Source organism: Eubalaena glacialis, chromosome 5 (assembly GCF_028564815.1).
Source record: "Eubalaena glacialis isolate mEubGla1 chromosome 5, mEubGla1.1.hap2.+ XY, whole genome shotgun sequence".
Lineage (NCBI taxonomy): Eukaryota > Metazoa > Chordata > Mammalia > Artiodactyla > Balaenidae > Eubalaena > Eubalaena glacialis.
Genome location: NC_083720.1, coordinates 74,036,363 through 74,057,858, shown reverse-complemented (window position 1 = coordinate 74,057,858; position 21,496 = coordinate 74,036,363). Strand labels below are relative to the sequence as shown.

Here is a 21,496-nt window from a genome sequence, read left to right as displayed (position 1 = left end):
CTCCCTGACTTCAGACTATACTACAAAGCTACAGTAATCAAGACAGTATGGTACTGGTACAAAAACAGAAATATAAATCAATGGAACAGGATAGAAAGCTCAGAGATAAACCCACGCACACATGGTCACTTTATCTTTGATAAAGGAGGCAAGAATATACAATGGAAAAAAGACTGCCTCTTCAATAAGTGGTGCTGGGAAAACTGGACAGCTACATGTAAAAGAATGAAATTACAACACTCCCTAACACCATACACAAAAATATACTCATAATGGATTAAAGACCTAAATGTAAGGCCAGACACTATAAAACTCTTAGAGGAAAACATAGGCAGAACACTCCATGACATAAATCACAGCAAGATCCTTTTTGACCCACCTCCTAGAGAAATGGAAATGAAAACAAAAATAAGCAAATGGGACCTAATGAAACTTAAAAGCTTTTGCACAGCAAAGGAAGCCATGAACAAGACGAAAAGACAACCCGCAGAATGGGAGAAAATATTTGCTAACGAAGCAACTGACAAAGGATCAATCTCCAAAATACACAAGCAGCTCATGCAGCTCAATATCAAAAAAACAAACAACCCAATCCAAAAATAGGCAGAAGACCTAAATAGACATTTCTCCAGTGAAGATATACAGATTGCCAACAAACACATGAAAGGATGCTTAACATCACTAATCATTAGAGAAATGCAAATCAAAACCACAATGAGGTATCACCTCACACCGGTCAGAATGGCCATCATCAAAAAATCTACAAACAATAAATGCTGGAGTGGTTGTGGAGAAAAGAGAACCCTCTTGCACTGTTGGTGGGAATGTAAATTGATACAGCCACTATGGAGAATAGTATTGAGGTTCCTCAAAAAACTAAAAATAGAACAACATACGACCCAGCAATCCCACTACTGGGCATATACCCTGAGAAAACCATAATTCAAAAAGAGTCATGTACCACAATGTTCATTGCAGCTCTATTTACAATAGCCAGGACATGGAAGCAACCTAAGTGTCCATCAACAGATGAATGGATAAAGAAGATGTGGCACATATATACAATGGAATATTATTTAGCCATAAAAAGAAACGAAAGTGAGTTATTTGTAGTGAGGTGGATCGACCTAGAGACTGTCATACAGAGTGAAGTAAGTCAGAAAGAGAAAAACAAATACCGTATGCTAACACATACATATGGAATTAAAAAAAAAAAAAAGGTTCTGAAGAACCTAGGGGCAGGACAGGAATATGATACGCAGACATAGAGAATGGACTTGAGGACACAGGGAGGGGGAAGGGTAAGCTGGGACGAAGTGAGAGAGTGACATGGACACATATACACTACCAAATGTAAAATAGCTAGTGGGAAGCAGCCGCATAGCAAAGGGAGATCAGCTAGGTGCTTTGTGTCCACCTAGAGGGGTGGGATAAGGAGTGTGGGAGGGAGACGCAAGAGGGAGGGGATATGGAGATGTATGTATATGTATAGCTGATTCACTTTGTTATACAGCAGAAACTAACGCACCATTGTAAAGCAATTATACTCCAATAAAAATGTTAAAAAGAAATGTTTCATGTGGTAAGAAAAGGATTGTCTAATGAGAACCTACTGTATAGCTCAGGGTACTCAGTGCTCTGTGCTGACCTAAATGGGAAGGAAATCCAAAAAAGAGGGAATATATGTATACATATAGTTGATTTACTTTGCTGTACAGTAGAAACTAACACAACATTGTAAAGCAGCTATACTCCAATAAAAATTAATTAAAAAAAAAAAAAGGATTGTCATGACAGAAAGGCCAGCAATGGTTCCTTAAGAAATTTCCTAGGAGCGTGAATTACCTGAATGGTGGGATTTACAACCATCACGGCCATGATAGTTGGGGGCTCAGCCTTAGCCTTACAGGCTCTAAAAACCAATGTTGTTAACATTCAAAGAATCCACCCATTTCTTAGGACTGGGCTTACATTACCTAAACTCATAGTAATGATGTAAGAACCATAAAGACAATTTATTAGTTTATAATGAGAACTATAATCATCATAAGAATTGGAATGTATGGGACTTCCCTGGTGGCGCAGTGGTTAAGAATCCACCTGCCAATGCAGTGGACACTGGTTCGAGCCCTGGTCCGGGAAGATCCCACATGCTGCAGAGCAACTAAGCCCGTGTGCCACAACTACTGAGCCTGCGCTCTAGAGCCCACAAGCCACAACTACTGAGCCCACATGCCACAACTACTGAAGTCCGCGTGCCTAGACCCCATGCTCCACAGCAAGAGCAGCCACCACAATGAGAAGCCCGCACACCGCAAGGAAGAGTAGTTGCTCGCCGCAACTAGAGAAAGCCCACATGAAGCAACGAAGACCCAATGCAGCCAAGAATAAAATAAATTTATTTTAAAAAAAAGAAAAAAAAATGAATTGGAACATATTAGTCTGTATAATCATGCATCCCTGCAGGTAGACCCTCATAAGAAGCTATGTCAATAAGAAGGTTACTTGCTGAACAGGGATTGGAGACACATTACAACATAATGATTAAGACTCAGACAGACTTGACTTCAGATCCTGAGTCTGCCAGTGACTAGCTCTGTGACCTTGTGCAAGTTACTTAAGCTCTGAACGCCTTAATTTCCTCATTTTTAAAATGGGGATAATAATGGTTCATACCTGTAGAAGATGTCTTTTGTGATATCTTCACAGGTCACACTGGCTCACTTCCTCTAAGAATAACCACCTTCCCTCCCTCCCTCCTTCCATAAAGGTGGGCCTCTCATATCTATGTTTTACAGTATGATCTTGTACCACTGTTCATAGGGAAATGAATGAAGGGGACTCCTCATTTAGGTGTGACTAATCAGATTTTTTCTCTCAGGAACTTGCAATTTAGACCCAGAGATTCTATCCAGTCTGGTCTATTTTCTTGAATGAAGTAATGTAAACTTGGGACCAGAGGCTGCCTATCCATGTGCTGCCAGAGCTAGTTGAGGCTGGCCTGCAGAGAAAGGGAGAGGGGAATAAAGCAGACTTGCCAAGAAAAGAAGAAACTAGGGCCATAGACACCAGAGAGAGAGCCTGGGGCAGTGCCTGCCGGCTCCCTGTTCCAGGTCCTTCAGAGGTTCAGTGGCTTTACCTTTTAGGAGACATCCCTGTGTTCTGTCATAAAGCTCCTCTTCTTGCTTAAGCTAGTTAGGGTTGTTTCTGCCATTTGCAACAAAAGGACCTTGACCAGTAAAGCACTACGTCGTATTTTTAAGATGTCAGTAGGTTAAGACATGTAGAGGCTTCCCTGGTGTTCCAGTCGTTAATACTCCGTGCTTCTAATGGTTGGGGGGAGGGGCCTGTCCCTGGTTGAGGAAGTTCTGCATGCCGCACTGCACGGCCAAGAAAAAAACCACATAGAGCACCCATAATAATAGTGTTCCTGCCACTGGGATTGACAAATTGATTCCTTCAATCATGGCATCCACCCTCCATAAGGGCTTGGATGAAGGTGGCCTCAGTTTTCTGTGACTCTCCTATTTCTCTGCCTTCATGGATAACCATCCCCATTCTGATGGACGCTTGTCTCTTTTTAGATATGATGGCATATTTTATCCTTTTCAGACAAGTCTGGTAGGGTTGGGAGCCATTCTCTTTATGGTGACTTTGGATTTCTCCTCTCTGATTCATGATGTGTTGGTTTTCCAATGAATTTCAAGAGGACCTTTAGACTCCCCTCATCTCCAAATTCCTTAAGGACACTTCAATGCCGTCTCCAAACACTGACAATAGTTTGTGGCCCACTTGACTTGTCTGTTGATGGGTACTGAATAAGCTGAGAGGTCCTAACCACTCTGTTGGCTGTCTCATTTTCTCCCTATTCAGATTCATTTGCAGGTTTCTTAGGGCAGTTCATAGGGGCTGCAGCCAGGCTTCTCTAGCTCAGTTGTTCTCAATGCCTTCATGATTAAATACTCCTCTCTTGATTTCTCTGTTAACCTTCTTGGACCCTGCTCTTCTGAGACCTTTCTCTGTGATGTACACAAGGGCAAGGAAGGAATCTGGGGAATAGCATATAAACCAATTTGATCAAAGATTAGAGAATAGTGGGAGATGGTGCTAGAAAAATACATTGGGGTCTGTAATGGGATTGCCATTAGAAACAACAGCCTGGATTCTCTGAGGTTGGCAGAATCTCCATGTTAGGAAAGGAATGAACTTGAAGGTCAGGTGCTTTCTCTCTGGCCTTCACTTGACAATGACTGCTGACTCCCTTATGCTGATGGGGGGAAGAGCTCTCCCATTAGCACTGCCACTTCAGACTTGCTACTGCCACCATTTTTACTGCTTTTGCTGAAAATTCTTCAGTCACAATTTCTCCAGTGTGAAGGACACTTTTGATGTCAGTACCATTTGGAGGCCAGAACAAACTGTTTTCTTACTTGCATGAAAATTACCAGGCTGACATCGTACAGACTGAAAATGTTCACATAACAGGACTTCTATAAATAGATCCAAAATACTAAATTGCGTGGAGTGAGATTTCACAACAGCCATCAGATATCTACATATGGTTTGTAAAACTCATCTTATGGAAAATGTGACCTGCTAAAGTACTGGCCCATGGAAAGTTGAGGATTTTCTTGAAGGGAAAATACCCACACAGATAAGGTTTACATTGCTTCATTGATTGAGTGAAACATCATAATTCCCTAAAGGTAAGATGTCTCTTTGAAGGACAATTTAGAATATTGTTTGGTTATTATGGACTTTTTCTGTGTTAAGAGAGTAATTTACTGAAATAAGATTTTTTTTTTCAGTAGATTTGTAAAAATATTTGCTATGTTGGTATTTTTATTATATGTAGAAGATAAGCACTTTCTGTTGTGGTAAACATCCTGAAAAAATGACAAATCAATTACATATTGTTTTGCTGCTTGAATTTGAGCCTCTGCTTCTCTGTTATCATATTACCAGTGTGGCTACTATATTACTAATCTGCTTGTCCTTTACATAATTAATAATTAATATATTCTATGTCAGTTGTTAATACACTAACATTCAGGCCAAATTAATACTTACAGAAAAGTAGTAAAACATGAATACTTTTATTTGGATACTTCAAACAAAAAAAAAGACACTAGTCAATAGATGACTAAATATCAAGATAATTGTGGCAAAGCTATTTTTAAATGTATCAGTATGATTGACCAAATTCCCTGTTTCATTTTGCTATAGATGACCTCATAGGAATATGTATTCATCAACCTTTGTATTTTTATTATTATTTCAATTGGCTAGCAGGATTACTATATCTGTGTATCTTTATGTGGCTTTTGCAGTATCTAGGAACCACCTGGAAAATAAGGAAGTAAAGCTAAATTTAGAAGATAAACCTTGGAAAAGATAATGGAATAGGGCCTGAACCGAGGCTATGGTTCCACAGAACCCACTTTTTTCATATCTTTCTGCCTCCTCTTTTCCCCTCACTCTTTCCTGAGAGTTTACCTGATAGTACATTTCATTCTTTTTTTTTTTTTTAAATCAGGCAATGCTTCCAGCTATAGCAAATTGTGGTATGTGTACCAAAACCTTCTCTCTTTACCTTGGAAAAAGCAATCAGCTTTAATTTTGAATCAGATTTAAAGGCAGAACAGAGGGGAAAAAAAAAGTGTTTTTCTGGAATCCATTATGGAATCCAAAGTGCTGCCCATCAGGTTTTTCCTGAACTTTTGATGTTCTAAGTTACAATAGTGAAAAACAGCTGAACTTTCCCAAGAAAACGATGATGTAATTGGTAAAAGTGGACCCCACTGGATGCAACCAAAAGAAATATCCTTCTTTTTCCTGAATGCTGGCAAAAAATGATATTGCAAAAACTTAAGAAAAAGTGATTGTTGTCTTAAATGCTGGCAAGAGAATTCTTCTTAGGGAGAATTTCAAACTGTCTTTGTTTTGGAAGAATGCCTCAGTAAGTGAGATCCTGCGGTCTTGGTCATCAGCTGGTGACAAAGCTTTAGAGTGGAGTCAAAACTGCTTTGTTTGGGAATTTGCTCGATAGGAGGAGAGAAATTCTTGGCTACTGAGAGAATGTCGAGAAGATAGGGGAGGGAAAATGGCTGGTTAAGAGGGTGAATATGACCCAGGGATCATGGCAGAGGGCTATGAAAAACCACTGGTGGTAGGTGGCTGAAAGGAGTCTAAACAAGCGAGTATAATAAAATACTACTTTGAACTGTTTGCAAGGCTGTGCCTGATGGGACTGCTCCCATCAACTCCCAGGCCTCCTGTGAAATCTACCACTCTCACAATGTTTCCATACTCTGTTTGTTTTCTTGATAGTGGAAGAGCTCAAAAGTGAGTCTTCCAGGTGGAAGAATGAGCCTGAAGGTAAAAGTGGTAACACAATCCTCCATCCCATACCCCTGCCCTGGTAATTCACAATGTCCTTGGGAAGGCTTTTGGATGAAGAAAAGGTTTTCAGGCTGATTTTCTAAGTCTTTAGGAGCCAGGTGTCTCCAGCTGACATCTTGGTTTTATGGGAGGGAATGTATTTGTTTCCTTAGTATAGGTTTGGGAGATAAAATACAGGATGCCCAGTTAGATTTGAATTTTAGATAAACAGGGAGGGCTTTTTTTAGTGTAAGTATGTACCAAACATTGCATTGGGTATATTTCTGTAGCAATGAGTACTCTCACAAGGGCTTCCACAGATACCCAAGGCAGTCACCTTGCTGAATTTGGGACTCATTCCCAGTACAACACAATACTACCTCTTGGGGAAGAGGCTAGGGTCTGAGCCAAGGCTATGGTCCCATAGAACACACTTATTCATTTCTTTCTGCCCCTCTTTCCTCCTCACTCTTACATTTCTCCTACAGTTCCTTCCCATGATTTGTAAACTCAACTGGGGCTGCAGCAAGGGAAGAAATTGATAGGCAGCCCATAGTTAAGTCTCCTCCTCCATAAGGGAAGATAATAATGCGTACTTATGGGGTTGTTATGAAATTCAATCTGTTAATACAGTAAGTCCCCTACATACAAACGAGTTCCGTTCTCAGGGTGCCTTTGTAAGCCCAGTTTGTTCATAAGTCCAACAAAGTTAGCCTAGGTACCCAACTAACACAACTGGCTATATAGTACTGTACTGTAATAGGTTTATAATATTTTTCATACAAATAATACATAAAAAATAAACAAACACAAAAAATAAAGAAAACAGGGGACTTCCCTGGCAGTCCAGTGGTTAAGAATCCACCCTTCCAATGCAGGGGGAGCAGGTTCGATCCCTGGTCGAGGAACGAGATCCCACATGCCGGGCGGCGTGACCAAAAAATTAAAAAAAAAATAAAGAAAACATTTTTAATCTTACACTACAGTACCTTGAAAAGTACAGTAGTACAGTACAATACTTGGCATACAGGGACTGGCATCGAGTGAAGAGGCAAGAAGAGTTACTGACTGGAGGAGGGAGAGGAGGTGGGAGATGGTAGAGCTGAAGGATCGTCAGCAATAGGAGACGGAGGGCCAGCTGCAATTTCACCCACGCCTGACGTTGATGGCACAGGTTCTGTTTCCTTGCTGGATTCATTCTATCTACCCTCTTGAAAAAACAATCCCATGATGTCTGGGTAGTAGCTCTTTTTTTCTTGTCATAGATGACACGGTAGCACTGGATTGCATTCTGAACGGCTGCTGCAGCCTTCGTGTACTGTTCTATGTTTGGGTCCTGTGCCTCAAAAACTAACAGTGCCTCCTCAAATAAAGAAAATCCCCTTGCCATTTCCTGAGTTGTGAATCTCTTTGTTGCTTCAGTTACTTCTTCCTCTTGTCTCTCTTCGTCCATTCTCTGGGCCTCCACTTCCATCAAGTCTTCATTAGTAAGCTCCTCGTGTTGCACAGCAAGGAGTTCAATGAAGTCGTCCTCTTGCAGATCTAGCTTGAAATAAAAATACTGTACTACTGTACTCTCTACAGTACTGTACAGTAAAGTACACAAAAGCACAACCAATTGTAGAGGATGCATGCACGAGACAATGTACGCCAGACACGTGAACTAACTTATGTGACTGGACATGTGGATGCACGTTCGCATCTTTGAAAGTTTGCAACTTGAAGGTTCGTATGTAGGGGACCTATGCACATTAAAGTATTAAGAACATACTGTAGCTAGTGGGAAGCAGCCACATAACACAGGGAGATCAGCTCGGTGCTTTGTGACCACCTGGGGGGTGGGATAGGGAGAGTGGGGCGGAGACGCGGGAGGGAGGAGATATGGGGATGTATGTGTGTGTGTGGCTGATTCACTTTGTTGTACAGCGGAGGCTGGCACACCGTTGTAGAGCAATTGTACTCTAATAAAGATGTTAAAAAAAATAAAGCTTATGGACTTACAATATGAAAATAAATAAATAAATGTTATCTGAACTGTCAAAAAAAAAAAAAGTACATACTGGCTATTACTATTTTACTAGGTAAAATAGTAGTGTTTGACTCTAGGGCCTAGAGTCTAGGGTCTAGAAGCCTTTGACTATTGTAGTCACCATGGCTTTCCCTCATTATTTATTCTCCACACTATAACGAGTGATCTTTTAAAAATGCAAATCTGACCATGTCATGGTTTTGACATAAAGCCTTCAAGGTTTTCTAGGACTTTGAATAAAGACCTACTAGGCCCTGAATGCTTTTTCTTTTAAAAACTATTTTGCCAATTTAACACCCTGTCTCTCTTCCTTTCACTTTGTATTTTCTTGGCACACAGATTTTTGAGTGCCATTAAGGTGCCCTACATGATGTGCCTTCTGCCTGAAATATTTCCCTTCTCCCCACTCCCACTTCACCATGTCAGTTCATACTCATTTCCCAGTCCTTGTCAAAAGTGAAGCCTTCTCTGACCTCCTAGTCTAGATTACAGGTCACAGTTTAGAGCACCCTGTACTTTTCCTTCATAACCACTAATTACAGTTTCTAACTATATATTTGTATGGTTATTATATCATAAGCTCCATGAGGCCAGGGACAATGTCCATCTTGTTAGCCATTATAGTCCCCAGGTCCAGCATGGTACTGAACACATACTAGGTATTCAACCAAAAAATATATTTTTTAATGAATTAAGGTTATATTAGACCAGCAGTCAGCACTATTGCCCATAAGCAGATCTGGCCCACTACCTCTTTTTTTTTTTTTTTTAATAAATTTATTTATTTATTTTTGGCTGCGTTAGGTCTTCGTTGCTGGGCACGGGCTTTCTGTAGTTGCAGTGAGCAGGGGCTACTGTTCGTTGCTGTGTGCAGGCGTCTCATTGCGGTGGCTTCTCTTGTTGCGGAGCACAGGCTCTGGGCACGTGGGCTTCAGTTGTGGCACATGCGCTCAGTAGTTGTGGCACATGGGCTTAGTTGCTCCGCGGAATGTGGGATCTTCCCGGACCAGGGCTCGAACCTGTGTTCCCTACATTGGCAGGCGGATTCCTAACCACTGTGCCACCAGGGAAGTCCCCCTCTACCTCTTTTTACATGGCTTGCAAGCCAAGAATGGTTTTTATACTTTTAAATGATTAGGACAAAATAAAAAGAAGAATGATATATCTTGACACATGAAAATTAAATAAAATTCCTTTTCAGTGTCCATAAATAAAGTTTTATTGAAACATAGCTCTGCATACTCATTTATGTATTCTCTATGGCCACTTTTGTGCTACAGCAAGAGTTGAGTAGTTGTGACAGAGCCCATAGGGCCGCAAAGCCAAAAATATTTATTATCTGGTCCTTTACAGAAAAACTTAGCTGACCCTTTTAAACAATAGTAATTCTGGGCTCTGGGGCACTTTGTGTTCAAAGGCACCTGCAGGTGGCTTTTCTCAATTGTTAACAGTGTCCTTCTGTTGCTGAAACAAGTGATCTATTTATTTTGCTTAGTTGGAAGGATTAATTAAGGAGACTTTCCTTTGTCCTTTGTTTTTCTGCTTTTCTATCAACAGACAGAAGCCCCCAAAGGCGGTCAGTCCTATGGTAAACTCCTTTGCCAGTGGTATGATGGCGTAACTATTTTTCCCCCCAATCAGATTTCCCAGTTTTTCAGATAATTCATGAATTCCTTTCCCAAATGAGATAATGAGTTGATAGGCGGTAACAATGAATTTAAATAGAGTGCCTACATTTTCCCATCAACTTTCCTTCAACTCATAAACTGGGAATGGATTAAAAAATGTTTTCTGTTTTCTTATAAATGGACTATATCCCTTTCCAGTTACAAATTCATACTTACCAGAGCAACACTTTAAAATACACATTAAAATCTAACAAGGTTTTAAGATAGTTTCAAAGTGATTTCACCATAGTACTGGATAACTGTCCCAACAGGGACAGATGAACTGTTCATTCCTTTAAATAATTTAATTTAAAAATCTAATCTGAAAAGTAACCACTGTTTATGCTCTTGGCTGCTGAATTTAAAGATATTTTTAGTGACAGAGTAGACAAAGAGGATTGTAGTGAATATAGGGTTTTTTTTTGTCGCACCAGGCAGCTTTTGGGGTCTTAGTTCCCTGACCAGGGATGGAACCTGGGCCCTGGCAGGGAAAGCAAGGAGTCCTAACCACTGGACCGCCAGGGAATTCCCTAGGTGTCTTTCTTTATATCATGCCTTTTACTTCTGAGAAGTTTTTTGTGATCAGAAATAGATCTCATTTGAATAATATTCTAAAAATTCTCTCAGAGTAATTCACTTATAAAGTCAGTATTTAATCCTTGATTTATCTCTTCTTTAAATTCGTATTTTCATACAATGGATCTATTTAGAATGAAAGTTCCCTTGTAATGATAAAAGGAAAGAAAAATGACAGAATACTAACATACCAGCAGTAAAATATTTTGGATAAATTTAAGATCTTATTGATAAAAGTATCACAATTATGAAGCTCCTAAATGATCTAAAATAGGTATAGAATTTGAATGCAAAATAAATATAATATTTTATTAATGGAAGATGATCTAATATAGATTATCATATATTCCGTGAAACAACAAATCAATTATTTGACCCAGTTTAGAAGGTGGTATTTCTAGACCTTTACCGTGGCATCAGGTTTCTTCTACAAGTTAGTTGCTTAGCCATTATGAGCCATCCCATCATAAAGAATTTATATCTGATTGGGTTGCACGATTTAAAAAAGCACTTTTATATATAAATAAATAAATATATTAAAATATATATATTTGAATTACTCTAACACAAACATTTCTCCATGTGCTATAGTAGGCTCATATTAGCATTACAATAACTGTGATGCAGGATAGATACTATGATATTCATTGATGGTTATTGGGCACTTAACCTAAGTTTTTGGAAGCTCAGAAAATATGTTATATGGGTAAAAAAATTTTTTAAAGAGCACTTGAATTTTTATTGTTTGACTCATTGACAAACAAGGGGGAACTTTCTAAGGACTAAACAATGGTTCTTAAAGAGTGGTAAGTTTCCCAAAAGGAAAGGAGGGAAACTCTGTTAGATATGGTAGATGCAAAAAGGAATTCAGGAAGCATTTTGCAAGGGCCTCCAGTAACAATGGGAGTTTCTCTACAAATATCCTGGCAGGAAGCTAGCAAGTCAATTAGTGATGATGCGCTAACATTTACTCATGGGTAGAGTGGAAATTAACAAAAAGTCAAATAGTTTCTCCTCCCCTCCATAAACATTATGGAGAGAAAAAAATCTTAGGAATATTTGCATTTCTAAGCCATCTTTTAAAATAGATGAAAAAGAGCATCAGATCAAGTACTGTGAAATGCAGTGAGTATTCTGGACCCAACTGGAGGTTTGTACAAGTTTATTTATTTATTTATTTATTTATTTGGTTTCATCGGGTTTTAGTTGCGGCACTTGGCCTCCTTAGTTGGGGCATGGGAACTGTTAGTTGCGACATGCATGTGGGATCTAGTTCCCTGACCAGGGATCGAACCTGGGCCCTGTGCATTGGGAGTGCAGAGTCTTATCCACTGCGCCACCAGGGAAGTCCCCTGTACAAGTTCTTTATAATGTCAAATTTATTCAGAGGGCTTTCATTCTGAAGTTATAACCCTCCCAAACAATTTTTGGTTTTCAGATATTCTTGTTTTATGAAACAACCTTCCCAATTTTGCGTTTTAAAATATTCTTATTTTATGAAATAATGGGGAGAATAGATAGCGATTTATTTATATTTATTTTTATACCTTTGCTTCGCAAAATAAAAAAGTTGTTAAACCTATATCAGTTCCCAAAAATTCCTTGCAAATTTTACTGGTCCATGAAATAAAAAAGCCTGGGAACCAGTAATCTAGACTAATTGATGAGATAGATTTACAGTAAAATATTAAGTAATTAGCATATTCCTAGAATAGTGTTCTGGTTAATTAGATTTTCACATTGTAGGTTAACCTTTTTGTTTCATCCTTGCTCAGTCAATTTGACATGCATTTATTGAAAGCCTTCAGTTATGTCAGGCATCATTCTAATCAGAATAATATATATATATATGTGGTACAAAAATAATTAAATCAGGGAAGGGGGTGCAATCAGAGAAAGCTTCACAAAAAAGGTAAAGCTTCTTTTGGGTTTGGATGGACAGATGGAAGCATCCTCCAGGTGAGCATGGAGGGGAAAGCTATTCTACACAAAGGGACCCACATGCCCCAAAACACTGAGGCTTGAAAGAACAGAATCATTGATATCTAAAGAGCAGCCATTTCAAGTGTCAAATGAAGGAGTGGCCAGAGAATAAATCTGAGAGGTAGCCTGGAGTCAGATTATAAAGTGATTTGTATGTTTTGCTTAGATGCTTGGACTATATTCAATATGTGCTTGGAGAATCTTCGAAGGGTTTTAAGTAGGAGAGAATTGGAAATCTTTTAAAAAATATATTAGTATCTTTTTTTTTCTGCCTGAATAAGTAGAATATGCTGAACATAATTGAACCTTTTACTGATAACTGAAGATCTTTCAGTGATCTTCTCAATGTATATCAGTTCTCATTTTATAAAGGAACACATTGAAATATAGAAGGTGTAGGACTTCCTCCTTTAGAGACCCAGGAAATATTTTTTGAAGTTTTCTTTATAAAACAAATTACTATGAATGTATTTTGTCTTAATTTGTCTCATTCTTGTTAATGCTAATAAAGGTCTGGGGAAAGATTTTGGTTGACAGCTTTTACTGACTGGATTTTTTCTTAATTTTACTATGGAAAATCACTGATTAATAGATGGTATCCACTTACATGCTGAGTGAGGGGTAAAATTGTGCCAGTTATGGGTAGAATTTGGAGAGTCATATTTATCAATTTACCCCCTATTGTTTACTCAACACATAATAGTTACTATATAAACCTATGGTGAACTGAAAAGAATTTGCAGTATACATGGTAACATTTTTTTCTGAGGAAAACTGAATTACTGGCTTAACTGGTAGCTGTTTGATATGGCTTACCTGGTAGTTCTTTGATATGGCTTACCTTTATATATAAACAAAGGGAGAACAAGTGATCATAATGTGTGAAATTTCACCTTTAAAAGAGTTTAACAAAGATCTATATACAAGGATGTTGAAAAGCTTTAGTCATACTGGCACATTGGGGGAATATTTCTTTTTAAAGAATGGGGATCTGGCTTAGAGATGGAAAACAAAGGTAGGAGACATAAAGTCCCTCTGAAGGGAAAAGTGCAAATTGTTAATTTCTCCAGGGTTAGAACTGCGGCTGTGTTCAATAATACTGAACATTCTTAAGAATGACCTGCATATCCATGCTTGCAGATTTCCTAAATTCTTCCTCAATGTGCAATACCAACAGCAGTATTAGTACCAGGAGTCTGGGTGTATGGGCTAAAAAGTAATAAGTAATCCTATTGTGGGCAAGTATGAAATAGAGAAAAAAATAATATAAATTATATTTGTAAGGTGATGATCTCAACGTGGTTGGTTAGGTGTGACAAAGAGAATCTAGAGGTTACTGTAGACAGCCTTCTGGAGTTATGAGCCCAATGTGCTAGTGTAACAAAATAATCTTGGCCTTATAAAGCAAGTGATTTACAAAGAACTTGAAAACATTGCCTAGATCTTGATTTTTAAAAAATACCATGAAGGCCATATAAATATAATCCAGATATTTCCTTATTTCCTACTAGAAACACCTAAACCACCTACAACGTTTCCCTTTTCTCACTCTTCCATATTTATAGGTATCCCCAGGAGATTTTCCCCCTGAACTCACGGAAAAGTCCTATCGACTACCGATGTTTATTCCCCCTTTTCTGGTATAAATCCCTTCCAGGGTACTGCTGAGCGCTGCCACTACCTTGGCATCACTGGTTTCCACTGGGCTCTCACTGCAAATGCACTAAACATCCTGAGGTCCAAAGTCTCTCGAAGTTCATTGGCAAAGAGGGGCAGAACATTTAACCATTTACCCCTAACATTCACAGATGGGTACCAAAGCACTTGAGTACCCAATTTTAGTAGGTACGACACTTTCGGTTCTTGCAGTTCCCATGGGAAACTGGGGAACCCCTAACGCAGACCACACCAGGCTGCAGCAGAATTCCTCCTCTTTTCATGCGTGAGGTTTCGCCGCAGGGTTAAGCTTCCGGTGCCAGACTGCCCCATTCTCTCAAGAAATAGCCTTCTGGTGCCCGCTTGGGCTCAACCTGGGCTCCCCCCTGGCACAGTTCTAGCAAGGGGGATGGACTTCTTCAACTTTGCAGGCTGGCATGGTGGGTGGGCATCTATTCAATCTTTTCAGAAGAGTAACTTAGCTCTCGTGACAAACCCCGAGATAACAACAGAGGACGTGAACTAAACGGAACTTTTAATGGAAGCGATTTAAAGGGTTTTTTTAAACGAATGCGGGACAAAAAAGGACACCTCTAGGTTTGCAGATACTTTTATTAAAGCTCTCTGGAGTAGCAAAATGCCAGTGGGATCGACAGTAGGAGTAGAGTGGACGGTGAGTGAAAATTTGTTGAGTACATCTCAGAAGTTAGTACTAGAATTTCAGGTATTCTAACTCATTCTAACCACTCCATTCAGTAGACCGAAGGATGAGATTCCGCAGTATCCCAGCTCCAGTTCCCGATATATTACTCATCTGGAGAAGATTTTGAAATTTTCTCTTCTCCCTTTCCGTCTTTCTCCAATACAAGCTGTGAGTTTGTCTACCACACCTACCAATATTTAAAGGGAAAGGCGCTTAGAACAAGGCAAAGTAGGGGGGGAGGACTTTGCGGCTGTTTCTGAAACCCGTAAAGAGAGAGAGCGATAATGGGTAAGGGGCGTGCAGACTAACTCCTTCCTTGCCCAATCAGGTGCACAGGAAGATGTCCTTTTACCAATAAAAATAAAGTTCGCTTTCCGGAGGCGGGAGGGTGAGCCTTGACTGCCAGTTCTCCAAAGCAACGATAGTGTAGAAGACGGAGAATGATTAGAGGTAGGACCAACCCAGGAAAGGGGGCGGGGTGAAGGTGGGGGTAACTCTGAGCGGCGGCTGGACTGGCGAGTGGGATGCGAGAACTGCTGTTCCTGTAGTAGTGTTTCTCGCCAATCAGGAAGGCTAGGGAGTGGGCGGGGCGGGGAAGAGGTGGGAAGAGCTCGCAGCACCGCCGGGCGCCCGTCGGGCTCTGGGGGGAGAGAGAGAGAAATCCGGTTAAAATCAGAGTCGGAGGGAGGTTTAACCACAGATCGGTTCCGATCGGATTATTCCTTAAAGGGGACGCGCCATTGTCAAGAGAACGGAGCCTGGGGCCCGAGGGCGGGGACCGGCGGCGCCTGAGGAGTGAGGCAGCTGCACTTGGACTGGGGACGGGTAGGTGTTGCCTGGGGAAAGGCGCTTCATTTCACTTTCTCTTCCAGCCCCAGGGGCAGGCGCCGGGATGCCCGCCGACTGGCGGCCACAGCCCTGGCGGGAGACGAGGTCGCCGGCCCTCGCTCGCTGCCTTTCTGATGGGAGTCGAGGTGGGGGCGGGCCAGGATGGCTGGCAAGCTGCGCCGCCCGGGCCAAGACTCATAACGGACACTTAGCCGCGGCGCAGCCCCCGCCTCAACCGAAAACCCGCTGGAGCGGCAGCGGGTCCTCGGGGAGCGCGGCGCGCCCCGCTCCCCCGCGCGCCCGGCTCCCCCCCGCGCGCGCTGCTTCCTTGCGCGCCCCCTCTCCCTCACGCGCCCCATTCCGCTCGCGCGCGCCGCGTCCTCGTGGACTCGCGGGAGCCGCCCCGCGGGGAGGAAGGCGGTGGCGGTGGTGGCGAGGTGGAGGGAGGTCGGCGGTCACTGCTTTACTGCCCCGGCTAGGAAGGCAGGGCTGAGGAGCAAACTTAGCGCGGCAGCTGGCGGCCCCAGGCGAGGAGGACGCTGGGGACCCGCTGAGCGCGCGGAGTCGCCAGCCCGGCCCAGCATTGTCCTGCTTTTCCTTTGCTCTCGTCTCTCCGCCCACTGCTCGCGGCAGTGGGGAGGGGTGCGGACGCGGGCGCCGTGCCCGCGCCGCTCCGCGCCTTCCGCGCACCCCCAGACCCCGAGCTTGCCCGAGCCGGAATCGGCCCCACCGACGCCGCAGCCACCGCCTGCGGGCCGTCGGGGCCAGTGAGTGTCCTTGCAGTTCTCAGTCTCCACACCGGCGCAGGCTCCCTGGGCGCTGAGCTCTTACTTGTAACTTTTCTTTGCCAATTGCTGGAAGTTGTGGCTTCCGGGCGGCAGGTTCTTTGGACAAAACCTTAGTTTCTTGCGTTCTGGAGAGGCTGATTTCTACGGCGAAATGGTTCTTGATCGCTGTCGGTGTTTTCCTCCCATCCCAGTTTCATTTCTCGGCACCTAAAATCGCTTCTCTCGTGGATTTGCATTGTAAGGGAGCATTAACCTTTCTCAGGTCAAGATAATTTGAAAAGAAAAAAAAAAAAAGGGAGCGGTGCTGATGAGGAGCTAGAGCTCTATGTAGAGCCGAATGCGCTTTAACCTTTGAACTGTGGAAAGTATTACCTCGACTTTACTGGCGGAGCTTCTTTTGGAAGGAAAAAAAATTGCAAAACGAAACAGAACAAAAAACTCCAGGTTGCTAGGGTCTATAGGATTAGGAAAAAAAAAAAACTTTTGATTAAAGTTAGTTTTGTAGCTGTTCTGCCCAGCAGATATCTCCGTAAATTTCTGCTACTAAGGCCATAGGCATTATAATTAGTAACAGTAACTTGTACTATTGATAAGACAAATGTAAGTAGTTTTTTTCCATCTTGAGCACTGCTGCTATTCTATACCTGTCAATACTTGCTAAAGAAATTATATTTAGAAACAGTACCTCCTTGTTAGAGACCTTATTTAGAAAAGGAATGTTGTCATGAACATTCATTTTTGACAGTTTCTTCTTGTGCAGTACTTTGTAGAGTACTTGCATGTGCAAGTTACAACCCTGTAAACAAAGCTGCGGTGTGTGTGTTATTCTATAGTCTTTTTTTGGCTACTCATTATCAAAGATAGCATTCCATCCTGTCTTTTCTTCCATTCTGAGTTATTTTGTAAAATTACTTCTCTAGAAAAGTGAATTTTATTGGAACCTCTGGCCCAGCGGGGTTTTTTTTTGTTTTGTTTTGTTTTTTAAGCAATACTAACAACTTTCCAAAGTGTTCATTGATTATATGAGTGGTGTGCAGCATTATAACATAAGTTCACAGGCTCAGCAATAACAACAGAGAAGCTATACTTGGGAATCTAAAAGCCAATTTCAGGTAATAATATTTGAGAGATACTTGACTCTTCCTATAGAATTTAGGAAGTGTAGACGCACAAACACATGATCTTTCGTAGTAATCTTGATGGTATCTGGCGTTGTTACACCTAATATCCTCCTTCCTCCTCTTCTCTTTGATCCTCTTCTTTGATCAGTATGTCAGGCAGGCCTGCTGGCATAATCTTCTTTTCCATCTCATAATAGAAAGTAGAAGATTAAAACAAGCTTCCAAATTTCTATTTTTGTTTACTTACCAGCTTATTTAAACAATAGAGGAGAGAATTCCTGAACTTTTAAAAGATCGCATATAAAAACACTCAGAAAGAATTATCTTTGAACTATCTAGGCTATGTTTCCTGGAAAACATATTTTTCCTGTGTGCTTTTCACATTGTTTTAAACACATTGTCCTAAATATACACATTGCCAGGGCATTTCTTGAATTGTGAACTGTCCATTGAGATCCTTGGGAACTAGGACTGTCCTCTATTTCTGTGCAGATTCACTGTGTCACCTAGTACTTTTCTAGTGCCAATTAATGTGTTGACTTAGGTCTTTGTGACAGAAAACGATAATGTTCTATAGAGGCTGCTTGAGAGGCTTAAATATTTAGTTTTTTAAGTAAACACCTTTCTGAGCAAGTTACACCAAAGAATAGCAATTGGTTTAGTGTCTGGGGGAAGATATATTAATCTAGGTGCTTTTTGTTCTGTGTACAAAACTGTGATTTAATTGTTTATAATATCTGTTCCACAGACATCTTTTGTGATGGTGATTGCTTCTTGTCCCAATTATTAGAATTAGGTTTAATCTGTTAACATCTGTTGAGTACCAATTTATTTGAGGAGTTTTATGGAAAGGTAAAGTAGAAATGGATGACAGTCATTGCTCTCAAAGTTATGGAGTTTAATGGGAAGATGCAAAATTATCATCCATAGGGAAAAGATAATGTGTATCCCATTGCAGTAACAGGTGCAAACTAACAGTGACACAGGATTCATGCCAAAATGGTAAAGGAATAGTGGAATGATAGAAGAAACTTAGGTGATGTGGGAAAGTTTTCATTGCTTTATGTAGCAAATTTTATAATATATTTTTTAAAAATTAAAAAAAGTATGTTTGCTGTGTATGTTCACTACTTGAACTATTTTTAATCTATAAAATATTGGGGGGGGCAGAGCATGTACTCTGAATTTCACCTATTGTTACCTCATCAGAGGGATCATCTATATAACCCAGCTCAAATGTCACCTTGTCTGCAAGCTCTCCTGTTCTCCTGATCCTAAGTGATGGCTCTTTTCTCTTGCTCCTGTAAAGTCCTTTTACAGCACAAGCCATGCTCTGACTTACAGTATAGTTATGTGTGTATTTATTCATTAGCTTGTGGATTTTGGTAAAAACCATTAACAAAAGTTGGAGCCTTTCCGCCGCCCCCCCCCCCCCACCCGGCCAGTCCCTTTTACTGTTGCCTAAAGTACTTGAGCAGGTTTATTATTATTAGCCCAATAGAGTCTGTAAAACCATAAGCAATAAAAAAAGTTCATATTGTTTTGTTTGGGGAAAGAGTATATGAGTGTTTAAAGGAAAAACCAGTTTTTTCCTTATCACCAGTTTCACATGCTAATTGTAAAATATTGTTATGAAGGAAATGTATAATTTAGAAACTAAATATCCCCTCTAACATTGCCCCTATCACATTATAACTATTGGTAATGGTTTGACTTTTAATTCCAGGGTTTTTTTCCCCTTCTTTTTTTTTATTACCTTCAGATAGGAGTGCCTTAAACTATCATACTTGAAAAATTTTAATGAGTAAGTTATGTTTACTGGGAATGGAGAAAGGTAATCGATTTTTATACACTTATGTATTTTATATAATAAAATAAATAATTATTTATTAATTTCTCCAGGCTTAGTTATTATGGTTATTTTACCTGTTCTTGAGAAACAAGGCTCCCACCAGTATTTTTGTGTTCAAAACATAGTCTATGATTTACAGACTGTTAGAATCATAATCATTTCAAAAATGGTCAAAACCTGTGTCCCTGAACATTTTAAGTATCTTTACGCTAAAATGTTTTTGGAGTACATACCGTAAGCCTAATCTCTTCTCATTTCTTGATTCTTCTCGTCTCTAGAGAGCATTAAAAATTGCTCCGAGACTGCCAACTGGCACTGCTCACAGTAGCCCCTGGAGGAATGTAGGAAGATATTTGTTTCTCATCAGTTCACACGCAGAGGTTTTACTCTACCCTTATGTTGCTCATTATGAAAAGGGAGCTACAATTTAGGCTGATGAAGGAGGTGATAAGATTCTGTTGTTCTGGGTGCTTCTTTAAGCCAGCCCAGGTGGGAAAAAAGGTTTTCCAAAGGTTCCTAAATAGAAAACCCAGCTGCAAGCAGCCAGGGCTAATCAGGTGAGAAATCTCCGTTTATTCAGCAAGTTTTTACTGAAAGCTACACCTAATTTGTGCACCATGTAGGCACTGAGAATAGGATGATGAAGTCTGTCTGGACCACAAGCTATGAGCTCCTCTGAGTAGGATCCTTAAATAGACAGAGTGGTACATGTGGATGAAAGGTAGCGTACATGATTTGTACTTTTAGGTGATTTGTTATTCACCCTTGTTTGTTGTTCTGTATAGCTTCTTTCAAAGTATCCTAACAAACAAACCTGGTATTCCATAGGAGGTGGGTTGGGAGTCCATGGAACCTGTTAAAGTAAATCTGTGAGCTGTAGAATTTTTTTTTTTTTTTTTAATTTCAAGCACGGCTATTCCTGTGAGGCAGAATATTTCAGAAATTCTGCAGATGTTGATGTGTCTTTCCTTATACCCTACAAGGATCGTCCGTTTCATAGACCACCATTATGACACTGTATCTGTATCCTAGTAGGTAATTCACAGTTTACTGATAGAGTAGTAACACATTCTTTTAAACTCAAAATGCTATAATAAATAGATAGCTTTATCAGGATTTTTTTATGTTATGAAAATAATTGTTTTGAAAAATCACTTGTATTAAAATATAGTGTGAAGTATTTCTAACTTTTACAAAATGGACTACCTCCTTTCCCCGCAAGCCTGTTCTGTTGCTCGATCTTTGTATTTGTGGGGAAAGAATCAGACTGTTGAGAAAGGGGCCTTGTAGAGTTGTCAGCGATGGAGTCAACCAGGCTAGGAAGACTATCTGACCAAGGATGCATCCTATGGAGTCTGACCATAATGCAGCAAGTGTGATTTGTCGAGTTTTGAGAAGAGTTAAAAGTTTTAAATAACAGCTTAATTGAGATATAATTTACATACCATACAATTCACCTATTTAAAATGTACAAGTCAATGTTTTTTAGTATATTCCGGAGTTGTACACCTCTATCACAACCAATTTTAGAACTTTTTCATCACCCCATCACCTTCCTTACCTACCTTCTCAGCCCTAGGCAACTGCTAATCTACGTTCCATCTCTATACATTTGCTATTCTGGATCTTTCACATAAATGAAAGGTAACATTTTAATAAATGTGCATTCCTGTATAAATCCATCCCTCTAATGTGCATAAATCCTAGGAGTAGAGAGGGTCTTTTCATGACCCTAGAAGTTTAGAAAGATTTTCTTTAAGAGGGAATTTATCTAAATCCTTATTCTACCTACGCCTGGAGAGAAATGGAAAAAGAGATTTTTTTCCCCCTATCAAAATCATGACTCATTTTGAAAGAAAGAAAGAAAAAGACTCATTTTGGTGACACTTTTTTATGTTCATTTAATCATTTG

At 40.4% G+C, this 21,496-nt stretch overlaps 1 protein-coding gene across 1 annotated transcript in view; it reads left to right on the top strand.

The window, feature by feature from the left end:
- The first annotated feature begins 15,606 nt into the window (after positions 1-15,606).
- Positions 15,607-21,496, top strand: part of FRYL (FRY like transcription coactivator) — a 242,080-nt gene continuing 236,190 nt past the window's right edge. The window contains exon 1 of the mRNA XM_061192247.1: positions 15,607-15,820. The gene's annotated coding sequence lies outside the window, so the exon portion shown is untranslated. The remainder of the gene's footprint in view (positions 15,821-21,496) is intronic.